Here is a 12707-nt window from a genome sequence, read left to right as displayed (position 1 = left end):
TTAAATCTTGTGCAAGACTATACTTATTTAATATTTAATATTTAGTATACATGACATGATTAAAATTTATAATTTTATTATATGTACACTAAAATTAATTATTAATATAAAATATATATTAAAAATAATTTAAATAATATATTATTTATATAAATATATATTAATTAATTTTAATAGTTAATTTTAATATATAAATAATATTTTTTTAAATATTATATTTATCTTTCAGCGGACCTGACCTTTGGCGAACCCTATTATTATTATTATTATTATTATTATATACAGAGACGAAGATAAGAAGAAAGAAACTCATTATTAAAATATATTTCCTGTATTGTACATAGATTTATCATATCACATGTCTGAGTCAATAGCATACATTGCATTATTGTTAACATTTAACATTATATTTATCTTCCAGCAGGCAGGCGTGACCCTTTCCGAATCCAATTATTATATACATAGAGAATGGCGAGAGTAAGATGAGAAGAAAGAAACTGGTTAATTATTTATATTTTCTATATTGTATATACAGATTTATTGTATTAGGTTTCTGAGTCAATAACTGTCTCCCTTCATAAGAGTCAACCTGAATATCAAGTCGGATTAGTTTGTAAAAGGAGGATGATGAACTTTCAATCAACGGTTATCTAATAAAGAGTGTGATCCGAATTTGCATTAAAAAAAAAAAGAATTAGATAAAAATTAAAAGAAAATAGGATAGAAATTTTTAAGAGTGGGACTAAAAAGAAAAAGTAGAATTTTTAACTACATCATGTATATTTATATTATTTTATTTTATTTTTATTTATAGTATAATTTTTAGTTATATTTTTTAAATAAATAAAATAAATGTTTTAATTATCGAAATATATATTTTGGAGATTTTTATCAAAAAATATTGCATCTCTTATCTTATTTACAGTATAAATGATATAAGATAATACATGGAACGACATGGTCGTATCACGTTTATACACGTGTTGTATAATGCTCTTATCTCGTTTACCGTGTAAATGAAATACATGTTATCTTATTTCGTTTATATTGTAAACAAGATAAGAGAAGCGGATGCCTATATATATGTATCTTGTCCACAACTTTCAGTTAGACCCTTTGACTTTTCTTTTTTGGCCTTTTTCCCCATTTTTACCCTTTTTTAATCACATTTCCGAATTACTTGAAGAATATGGCGCGCGCTGATAATCACGATAGAGATATTAACAGACTGAACGCGACTTGGCACATTGCAAGGGCAGCCGACTTTGAGGTTGGTGTTGTCTTTCATTTTATGATTATGTTAAAGCATAGATGTGTTGCCATAATTATGGTATTTTTATAGAGGTAGTATGTAGTATATGTTAGGCGAATAAATATATGGTTAGGATTGGTTTAAATGCTAGGATATGATGTTAGGCATATTTTAAAATGGATGTTAGTTAAATATTTGTTTAGGATAGTTTTTCTTTAGTCTAAGTTATTATTAAGCATATATTTATTAATTTAGTTATTAATTAAGGTTATTAACAATTTGTAATAAACCAAATTAAGTAGCAAAATATTTATGTTTTTATTTACTAAATATCTAAATAAATTATTTTTTTGTTAATTTTTTTTTGTTACTTAAACTAAGTTATCAAGTTGATCGTATACTTGTTGGTTATTTAAATAAATATTTTTACTTATTCTACTATATAGAGGAGATGCGAAATGAATTTTGTTATTCACTATTTAACTAAATAATTTTATTTAAATTAAATAAAATAGACATTTATTAGTGTAGTCATTAGTTATCTTAAGAAACATTTTCATTTGCATTATATTATACAGACATTTAAGTTAATTATTTTACTAAATATATTCATTATTCAAGTAAACTTCTTAATGTAAATAAATTTATAATTTAAATGTTTGTATTTATTTGCGTAAATAGTTTACCTATAGCAGGAACGACTTGCTGCCTCTAGGGGATTAGTCGTTGCTCCCGGTTCTCCTTCTTGCAGCGCAAAGCCGCCACACAAAGCACTCTCTCCTTCTCTGCTGTTTCAAGATCTGCATCCTCTATCTTCCCCTTTGCAACGGTGTTGTCCTTGGCGCCTTTTTTGCCATGCATCGCGCGCTATCGTCGTATAATTGCCTTTGAGATCGGACGTCCTCATCCCTCCCTACTACAGAGACGTTGTCCTCGGCGCCGCTACCTAAGGTCAGATCTACCGGTTGGTGCGCAAATTGTGAACTCACACAACTTAATTGGCAAGTGCACCGGGTCATCCAAGTAATACCTCAGGTGAGTGAAGGTCGATCCCACAAGGATTGTCAGATTGAGCAAGCAATGGTTGCCTTGTTGGACTTAGTCAGGCGAAGTAGAGAAAAAGGGATTTTAGTTGTTGAAAACTCATAAACAATAAGCAAGAGAAATAAAGAAAGCAATAAATAGTTTGGTGTGAAAATAATGTGAGAAAACAGTTAAGGCTTCGGAGATGTTTATCTTACCGGGTTAAAACATCTTACCAACTATTTTAATAATGAATGATTCATTCTATGGCAAACCATAAGTGTCTAAACCCTAATCTCTTAGTGATTTAACCTCCTGTAACATTCGTCAACCGCCACTCTTATGGTCACTTAACTCAGATTAGAGAGTGAAGTTCAGAAAACTAGTTTATACCACGAAGGCCCTAATCACCCCAAACCGGTTGAATAGATGTTGCTTATCCCCATCGGTTTGTGTAATTAGCCATCTAAGAGGAGTATTTTCAAGCTGTAGTTCAAGCGAAATAACTCTCTCTCGAGAATCACAAGAACTCATGTAGAAAAGGGCCATACTCTCGTTCCACCCAGTTCATAAGATTAAGAACGAAAAAAATCCTTGGAATTGAATCAAACATAAATTAAAATAGAAGAATAATAGTTCTAATCCATAGAAATAAACAGAGCTCCTAACCTTAACTAAGAGAGATTTACTTACAGAGAAAACACAATTTCGTCTAATGATGCTTGATGCTAGCTCCTAGATGCCCTAGAAGGGGTGCATCTTATTCCTTATATACTAACCTAGTAATAAATGCTAGACCTAAAAAAAGATTCTATTTGTAAATAAAGATTACAAAAGGAAAATAAAACTAATAAGTTCTAAATCCACTTGGAGGCCCAAAGAGGGGGTGCTCTTGGTGTGAAACGCCAACTTGGGCGTGAAACGCCCTAGGGGGAGTACAACTTGTGCAAGCTAAGGTCCTCTGCTGACGCTAAATGCCAATTGGGCATTTAGCGCCCAGGGGAAGTGCTGCAAACATTTCTTCCTTTTGCTCCAAACTCCACCAAATTGCTCCAAAATTCACCTAAAATTGTAAATACCAAACAACTCAAAATAGCATCCAAAGAGGAATTTTGCACTAAAATCAAGTAAAACTAAATAAAATCTTACTAAAAACAACTAAAAAATGCTAGTAAAAAGGGTATAAAATGCTCACGCATCATAACACCAAACTTAAACCGTTGTTGTCCTCAAGCAACCAAAACAATATATGACCAAAGAAGAGATAATGCTTAAGACTTTGAGTTGTTAATGAAGTTTAGGTCTAGTTACTGAACGGAACTTATGACACTCTACTTCTGAATAGCTTTGGCATCTCACTATCCTTTGAAGCTCAGAAATATCAGCATCCCTTGGAACTAGAACTCGGATGATATTATAGATTCTCTCCTTTAGGCTCTAATTGATTCTTGAACACAACTTTTGTTTTTCCTTGGTGCTTTGCACCTTTGAGCCTAGCCGTGACTCTAAGTGTTTTGTTTTCAAGTTTAACTTGATACATAAACACTACAAGCACTTAACTGGGGAACTCATTGGGTTCGAATTTTCTCTTTCTTTTTCTCCCAGAGAGTGGTGCTCAGAGTCTTAGGCATACTCTGTAAGAGCATTGGGTCACGACTTTAAGTGTTCAGTCTCAAGGGTTACTTGACACTTTCACACCACAAGCATATGGTTAGGAAAAACTACTCTTTTGAGCTTTAGATCAATTTTGACCCTCCTAACCATTAATGCTTAAAGCCTTGGACCTTTTTCTTTTTTTCTTTTTATTTCAATTCTTTTGCTATTTCTTTTGCTTCAAGAATCAATCTTTTTCTTATTTCAGAGAATTAATAATACTTCTCTAAGTTCTTGTTCCTCAAGAACCAATATTTTAAACTCCAATATCGAATATGCACAGTTAATTCATGCATTCAGAATAAAGATAGTGCCATCACATCAAAGTAACTAGAACACGCAATATATAACTCAAAGTGTCATGCAGTTCATTACTTCTTTTTCTTTAAATTTTTGTTTAAGTTCAGTGCAGAATATAACTAACTAAACTAGAAAGTAAGGAAATCCTAATAGTGATTATGCAAACTTTAGAAAAGAAAACAAGAAATAGAATGAAATACTAGAAAACAAAAGCAAGATAAAGGGAGAATGAAACTTAACCACCTCAGTGATGGTGGTTGCTGCTCCCTCCAGGGAATCAGCTAGAGCGTTTAAGCTCTTCAATATCATGCCCCTACCTCCTCTGCTCCTCCATCATCTGATAGAGCAGTGCAGCATGATCCTGATGCTCCAGCATCATATGATCAACCAATGATGTCAGCTCTCCTAAAGATGTGGTCAACTGATACCAGCAGTGACGAGGAGGAAAGTACATCCCTTGAGGCATCTCTGGGATATCCTATGGAGGTGGTGGAACTAGCTCCTGCTGTGGCCCATACCCAAGCTCTCTAGCATGTTCCATACCCTTCTTTGTGATTGGCCTCTCAATGCCAATCAGGGTATCACCCTCAATATGAGCTCCAGCTACTGCACATAGTCGGTAAATGAGATGAGGGAAAGCCAGTCTCACAGTAGTGGAGGACTTATAAGCTATCCTGTAAATCTCTTGAGGTATCACCTCATGCACCTCCACCTCATTGCCGAGCATAATACAGTGAATCATCACTGCTTTCTCGACTGTACCCTCAGAACAGTTACTAGTAGGAATGATGGAGCGTTGGATGAACTCCAACCATTCTCTAGCTATTAGTTTGAGGTCATGCCGTCCCAGCTAGTACGATTGACCTTTAGAATCCCTCCTCCACTAAGATCCAGGGAGGCAGATGTCAGCAAGAACTTGATCCAACCTCTGGTCAGTGTTGATCCTCCGAGTGTATGAATGAGAGTCTCCTCCGGATGGTGGTAACTGTAGCGCCACCCTCACACTCTCTGGGCTAAAATCCAAGATGTGTCCTCTGACCATGGTGCACCAATTCTTTGGCTCTGGGTTCACGCCTCTTGCATGCTTATATGTCACCCAAGCATTGGCGTAGAACTCTCTCACCATCAGTGCTCCAACCTCAGTTACAGAGTTGGCCAGAACTTCCCAATCCCGTCTCAGAATCTAATATAAAATCCCCGGGTACTCATTATCCTTCAGATAGAAGGGAACTTCAGGAATCACCTTCTTCTTGTGCACCACCTCATAAAAGTGCGCCTCATGTGTCAAAGAAGAGAACCTAGTGAAATCCCAAGGATCGAATGCGAGGCCTTCTCTTTTCTCTTCCTTGATGGGGATTCTCCAGTCTTGAGTGCCTTGGAGATAGTAAAAAAAATGAAGGACCAAATCAGAGCACCCAACACCAAACTTAAAAGCTTTGCTTGTCCCCGAGCAAAATGAAAATGAAAAATAAGTGAGGCAAAAGAAAGGAACAAGCAAAAAAGATAAAAGAGAATGGGTAGGGAGGCTTCGGCCTTGGTAGTGAAAGAAAGGGAAAATAAAGAAAGAAAGTGTATATGGGGAAAGGTAAGTAAGAAGGATAAAAGAGTGTGAAGTGTGGTGAAAGTGAATGAAGAAATGGGTATTTATAAGTGGGCGTGGGTTGGGTTTCGGTTATGGGGAAGGTGGGGAGGGGGGAGTTGAATTTGAAATTGGGTTGTTAGGAGGAGATATAGATGGGATTGATGAGAGGGGATTGGGTGGAGTGGGAGGTGGGTTAAGAGAATTAAGGGAAGTGATAGGTGATGGATGGATGAATGTGGATGGAAAAGTGGGTGAAAGAGGAGAGAGAATGGATAAAGTTTGAATTGGTCAAAAGTGGTTGAGGTTGGGGTTTAACCATGGGTACAAAGCGTTCCTTCCATGCTCGCTACCCCCCTCTCTGGGTGATAAACGTTGGTCTGGCGTTTAACGCCAGCAGGGGGTATGACCTCTTTTTTTTTTTTTTTGAATGCACCCTGATAAAGAGGATTTGTGCCGGTTCAGAAATTAGATAAAATAATCCCGTTATGAGTATAGTCCAAACCGACAATCAATCCTCTTGATTAAAGTTTGATTTTCAAATACAAATTTAACCGAGAGTAATTTAACCTCGGGTCGTTCTCCCTAGGAATGCAAATCGATGTGTCACACTTTCAGTTGTGGGGAAAAGGGTTTTAATCAAAGAACGAAAAATTAAAAGAACTAAGGAATAAAAGAACTATGAAATGATCAAAATTGGAATTAATGCAAGTGAAAAGGAAGAAAGGTCAAAACTAGTGAAAATGCAATGGTATGTATAAAAGAGCCTTGACTTGGGAATAAGGATCTAAGGAATCCTATCATCGTCATAACCATAACTATGGAAACTATGATGAGTCAATCTCACTTTTTCTACACCTAACATCAAGGAGTAAGTCAAGCAAGCATAATTGACATTAATCCATAAGTCCTAGCTAACTTACCAAATTAATTGGTAAAAAGCTAGCGTCAATAGAAAGAAGAGTTAACTAACTACCCAAGAATTGCCACTAAATGTCGGACATTATGACTCTAGTATCCTAGGAACTCAAATCCCAAGCCAAGGTGTGAAAATCTACTCAAAATTACCAAGTGGCATTTTCACAAACACTTGGTGGGCATATAACCAAAACATGAGAAATTGCAAAGGAAAATGAAAACTATAACCAAAATATTCACAATATCAACAATAAACAAGCAATCAAGCAACTATAAAGCATAAAACATTAAATGCATCAATCAAAACTTCAAGAAACCAAAATTGCATATATAAACAAAGTAACTTGAACCATAAGAAAATAAAAGCAAAAGTAGTGAGATTAAAGAGGAAATTAAAGAGTACTTACAAAAGATGAGTAAAAATCAAAGATCAAGCTTGACTATAAAATGCTACAAGGAAAGTTTAGGGAACCCTAGAAGAGAAAATGAAGAAAACTATTCTACACTACTCCTACTCCAAATACTATGGAAAAAAATGTCAAAATAAAGTTCTAAGTCCTAATGCCTTCATATGGCTTCATTTTCCCTTGATATATCACCTCAATTTGACTTCAGCACACTCAAAATTGGGCCAAGAAAGCCCCAAATTCGTTAGCCATGTGCTTCATTTATGAATCCACATGCAGGGACCTGTGCGTACACACAGGTGGTCGTGCGTACGCACACTTGCTGATTCGCCTCTTGTGCGTACACACAGGTTGTTGTGCGCTCGCACACTTGTCTGTGTGCTTCTCCTTTGTTTCCTTCATGTGTTCTCCCTTTTTACATGCTTCCTTCCACTTCTACCAACCCATTCTTGCCTAAATAACCTGAAATCACTCACAAAATATATCACGGCATCGAATGGAATAAAAGTGGGATTAAAATCACTAATTTAGGCACAAAAACGCATGTTTTCATATTTAGGTTCAACTTAGGGATAAAACACAAAAGTATGCTATTTAAGTGAATAATGTGAGTTTATGTGATGAAATACATTCAAATCAAGTCAAAATATATCGTCAAATATGGACTCATCACACCCCTAGCACTAAACGCCCTCCCTGGCGTTTAACGCCCCAAGGGGGGGTGCAAAGATTGAAGTTCTACCTCCAAAATAGGCGTTAAACGCCCATGCTTTGCTCCGTTCCTGGTGCTAAATGCTAGAGCTGGCGTTTAGCACCCTTAGCAGTTCTCCTCCAGGGTGTGTTGTTTTCTCGCCTAACTGTTCCTGTTCCTGTTCTAAATGCTATACATGATCACAAACATCAGAAAAACTAGGAAAACTATGAAATCAATGAGAAATAAAATGACATAAGATCAAACTAAAAATAACTGAATTGAAACTGAAATAAAGTAAAGATAGGTTACAGGATACTATGGTTGGGTTGCCTCTCTAGAAGTGCTTCTTTAAGGTCATTAGCTTGACGGGCAGCTTGATGAGCGGATAATTTATACGCTTTTTGGCATTGTTTTTAGTATATTTTTAGTAGGATCTAGTTACTTTTAGGGATGTTTTTATTAGTTTTTATGTTAAATTCACATTTTTGGACTTTACTATAATTTTGTGTGTTTTTCTGTGATTTCAGGTATTTTCTGGCTGAAATTGAGGGACTTGAGCAAAAATCAGATTCAAAGGTTGAAGAAGGACTGCTAATGCTATTGGATTCTGACCTCCCTACACTTAAAGTGGATTTTCTGGAGCTACAGAACTCAAAATGGCGCGCTTCCAATTGCGTTGGAAAGTAGACATCCAAGGCTTTCCAGAAATATATAATAGTCTATACTTTGGCCAAGTTTAGATGACGTAAAAGGGTGTTGAACGCCAGTTCTACGCTGCTGTTTGGAGTTAAACGCCAGAAACACGTCACGAACCAGAGTTGAATGCCAGAAACACGTTACAACCTGGCGTTCAACTCCAGAAAGAGCCTCTGCACATGTAACATTCAAGCTCAGCCCAAGCACACACGAAGTGGGCCCCGGAAGTGAATTTATGCATCAATTACTTACTTCTGTAAACCCTAGTAACTAGTTTAGTATAAATAGTACTTTTTACTGTTGTATTAGACATCTTATGATCCTGGATTGTATTTTTGATCCTGTGATCACGTTTTGGGGGCTGGCCATTCGGCCATGCCTGAACCTTTCACTTATGTATTTTTCAACGGTAGAGTTTCTACACTCCATAGATTAAGGTGTGGAGCTCTGCTGTTCCTCATGAATTAATGCAAAGTACTACTGTTTCTCTATTCAATTCAACTTATTCCGCTTCCAAGATATTCATTCGCACTTCAATATGAATGTGATGAACGTGACAATCACCATCATTTCCCCACGAACGCGTGCCTGACAACCACTTCCGTTCCACCTTAGATTGAATGAGTATCTCTTGGATCTCTTAGTCAGAATCTTCGTGGTATAAGCTAGATTGATGGCGGCATTTATGAGAGTCCGAAAAGTCTAAACCTTGTCTGTGGTATTCCGAGTAGGACTCTGGGATTGAATGACTGTGACGAACTTCAAACTCGCGAGTGCTGGGCATAGTGACAGACGCAAAAGGAGGGTGAATCCTATTCCAGTATGATCGAGAACCTCAGATGATTAGCCGTGCTGTGACAGAGCATTTGGACCATTTTCACAAGAGGATGGGATGCAACCATTGACCACGGTGATGCCTCCAGATGATTAGCCATGCAGTGACAGCGCATCGGACCATTTTCACAGAGAGGATGAAAAGTAGCCATTGACAATGGTGATGTCCTTACATAAAGCCAGCCATGGAAAGGAGTAAGACTGATTGGATGAAGACAGCAGGAAAGCAGAGGTTCAGAAGAACGAAAGCATCTCTATATGCTTATCTGAAATTCTCACCAATGAATTACATAAGTACTTCTATCCTTATTTTCTATTTATTTATTATTATTCGAAAACTCCATAACCATTTGATATCCGCATGACTGAGATTTATAAGGTGACCATAGCTTGCTTCATACCAACAATCTTCGTGGGATCGACCCTTACTCACGTAAGGTTTTATTACTTGGACGACCCAGTGCACTTGCTGGTTAGTTGTGCGAAGTTGTGAAGTTATGTTTGGACTATGGTTCTGTGCATCCGTTTTTGGTGCCATTGCCAGGAAGAGAACGAACAACAAATTTTACAACCTGAGTAACAATTTTGCATACCAAGTTTTTGGCGCCGTTGCCGGGGATTGTTTGAGTTTGGACAACTGACGGTTCATCTTGTTTCTCAGATTAGGAAATTTTATTTTTGTTTTATTTTCAAAAAAAAAAATTTTTTCAAAAATCTTTCAAAAATTTCTCATCTGTTTTCGAAAATTATTTCAGAATTTTTAAGAATGAATTCTAGAGATTCATGAAACATGTAAAGCCTGGCTGGCTGTAAAGTCATGTCTAAAGCTTCCAACCTAACATTATCAAGAGCAAGCCAGTTGTTGCTAATCCACCTGCTGCTGTTTCTGATCCACCTGATTTACATGCTAAAGCTTGACTGGCTATTAACCCATGTCTAACCCTCAGATTGGAGCTTTAGACTAAGAGTACAAGATTCCTGGAATTCATATTAAAACTTTTGGAATCCTTATTTTTCTTTTTCACATTAATTTTCGAAAAATCCAAAAAAAAAATTCATAAAATCATAAAAATAAAAAATATTTTGTGTTTCTTGTTTGAATCTTGAGTCAGATTTTAAGTTTGGTGTCAATTGCATGCTCATCTTGCATTTTTCGAAAAAATTCATGCATTCATAGTGTTCTTCATAATCTTCAAGTTGTTCTTGGTAAATCTTCTTATTTGATCTTTGCATTTTCATGTTTTGTGTCTTTTCTTGTTTTTCATATGCATTCTTGCATTCATAGTGTCTAAACATGAAAGATTTCTAAGTTTGGTGTCTTGCATGTTTTCTTTGTAATAAAAATTTTTCAAAAATATGTTCTTGATGTTCATCATGATTTTCAAAGTGTTCTTGGTATTCATCTTGACATTCATAGCATTCTTGCATGCATTCATTGTTTTGATCCATAACTTTCATGCATTGAGTCTTTTTCATGTTTTTCTCTTTCATCATAAAAAATTCAAAAATAAAAAAAATATCTTTCCTTTTTTCACTCATAAATTTCAAAAATTTGAGTTGACTTTTTCAAAACTTTTTAAAATTCAATTGTTTCTTATGAGTCAAATCAAATTTTCAATTTGAAAATATTATCTTTTTCAAAATCATTTTCAAAAATAAAATCTTTTTCATTTTTCTTATTTATTTTCGAAAATTTTAAAATATTTTTCAAAAATCTTTTTCTTAATTTTATCTCATAATTTTCGAAAATATCTTCAACAATTAATGTTTTGATTCAAAAATTTCAAGTTTGTTACTTGCTTGTTAAGAAAGATTCAAACTTTAAGTTCTAGAATCATATCTTGTGATTTCTTATGAATCAAGTCATTAATTGTGATTTTTAAAAAAAAATCAAATCTTTTTCAAAACTAATTTCAATCATATCTTTTCAAAAATATCTTTTTATCTTATCTTTTTCAAAATCATATCTTTTCAATCATATCTTTTTGAAACATATCTTTTTCAAAAATTTGATTTTAAAATATCTTTTCTAACTTCTTATCTTCTTATCTTTTCAAAAGTTGATTTTCAAATTTGTTTCAACTAACTAACTAACTTTTTGTTTGTTTCTTATCTTTTTCAAAACTACCTAACTAACTCTCTCTCTCTCTAATTTTCGAAAATATCTCCCTCTTTTTCAAAAATTCTTTTTAATTAACTAATTGTTTCAAAATTCAATTTTAATTTATTCCTTCTTTTAATTTTCGAAAATCACTAACCATTTTTCAAAAATAATTTTCGAAAATTCTCTTTCTCTCTCTCATCTCATTCTATTTATTTATTCATCTACCAACACTTCTCTTCATCTCACATCTCTACTCTCCTCACCCTTGTGTTTCTTTCCTTACATTACATTCTTTTCTTCTTCTTTTCTTCTACTCACACAGGGACCTCTATACTGTGGTAAAAAGAATCCCTATTATTATTTTTCTGTTCCCTCTTTTTCATATGAGCAGGAGCAAGGACAAGAATATTCTTGTTGAAGCAGATCCAGAACCTGAAATGACTCTGAAGAGGAAACTAAGAGAAGCTAAATTACAACAATCCAGCAAGCACCTTTCAGAAATTTTCGAACAGGAAGAGGAGATGGCAGCCGAAAATAATAATAATACAAGGAGGATGCTTGGTGACTTTACTGCACCTAATTCCAGTTTACATGGAAGAAGCATCTCCATCCCTACCATTGGAGCAAACAATTTTGAGCTGAAACCTCAATTAGTTTCTCTGATGCAGCAGAACTGCAAGTTTCATGGACTTCCATCTGAAGATCCTTTTCAGTTCTTAACTAAATTCTTGCAGATCTGTGATACTGTTAAGACTAATGGAGTAGATCCTGAAGTCTACAGGCTCATGCTTTTCCCCTTTGCTGTAAGAGACAGAGCTAGAGTGTGGTTGGACTCTCAATCCAAGGATAGCATGAACTCTTGGGATAAGCTGGTCACAGCTTTCTTAGCCAAGTTCTTTCTTCCTCAAAAGCTGAGTAAGCTTAGAGTGGATGTTCAAACCTTCAGACAGAAGGAAGGTGAATCCCTCTATGAAGCTTGGGAGAGATACAAGCAACTGACCAAAAAGTGTCTTTCTGACATGCTTTCAGAATGGACCATCCTGGATATATTCTATGATGGTCTGTCTGAATTAGCTAAGATGTCATTGGATACTTCTGTAGGTGGATCCATTCACCTAAAGAAAACGCCTGCAGAAGCTCAAGAACTCATTGACATGGTTGCTAATAACCAGTTCATGTACACTTCTGAGAGGAACCCTGTGAGTAATGGGACGCCTCAGAAGAAGGGAGTTCTTGAAATTGATACT

General features: G+C 35.5%; 1 non-coding gene across 1 annotated transcript; it reads right to left on the bottom strand.

Moving 5' to 3' along the window:
• Positions 1 to 12377: 12377 nt before the first annotated feature.
• On the bottom strand, positions 12378 to 12485 carry LOC112781691 (small nucleolar RNA R71). The gene has a single exon (XR_003192452.1). It is a non-coding gene; the product is annotated as a small nucleolar RNA R71 (small nucleolar RNA).
• Positions 12486 to 12707: the final 222 nt, after the last annotated feature.

The sequence above is a fragment of the Arachis hypogaea genome, chromosome 19 (genome assembly GCF_003086295.3).
Source record: "Arachis hypogaea cultivar Tifrunner chromosome 19, arahy.Tifrunner.gnm2.J5K5, whole genome shotgun sequence".
NCBI lineage: Eukaryota > Viridiplantae > Streptophyta > Magnoliopsida > Fabales > Fabaceae > Arachis > Arachis hypogaea.
The sequence above is the reverse complement of the archived record's forward strand: the minus strand, read 5'-3'. Positions and strand labels throughout refer to the sequence as shown.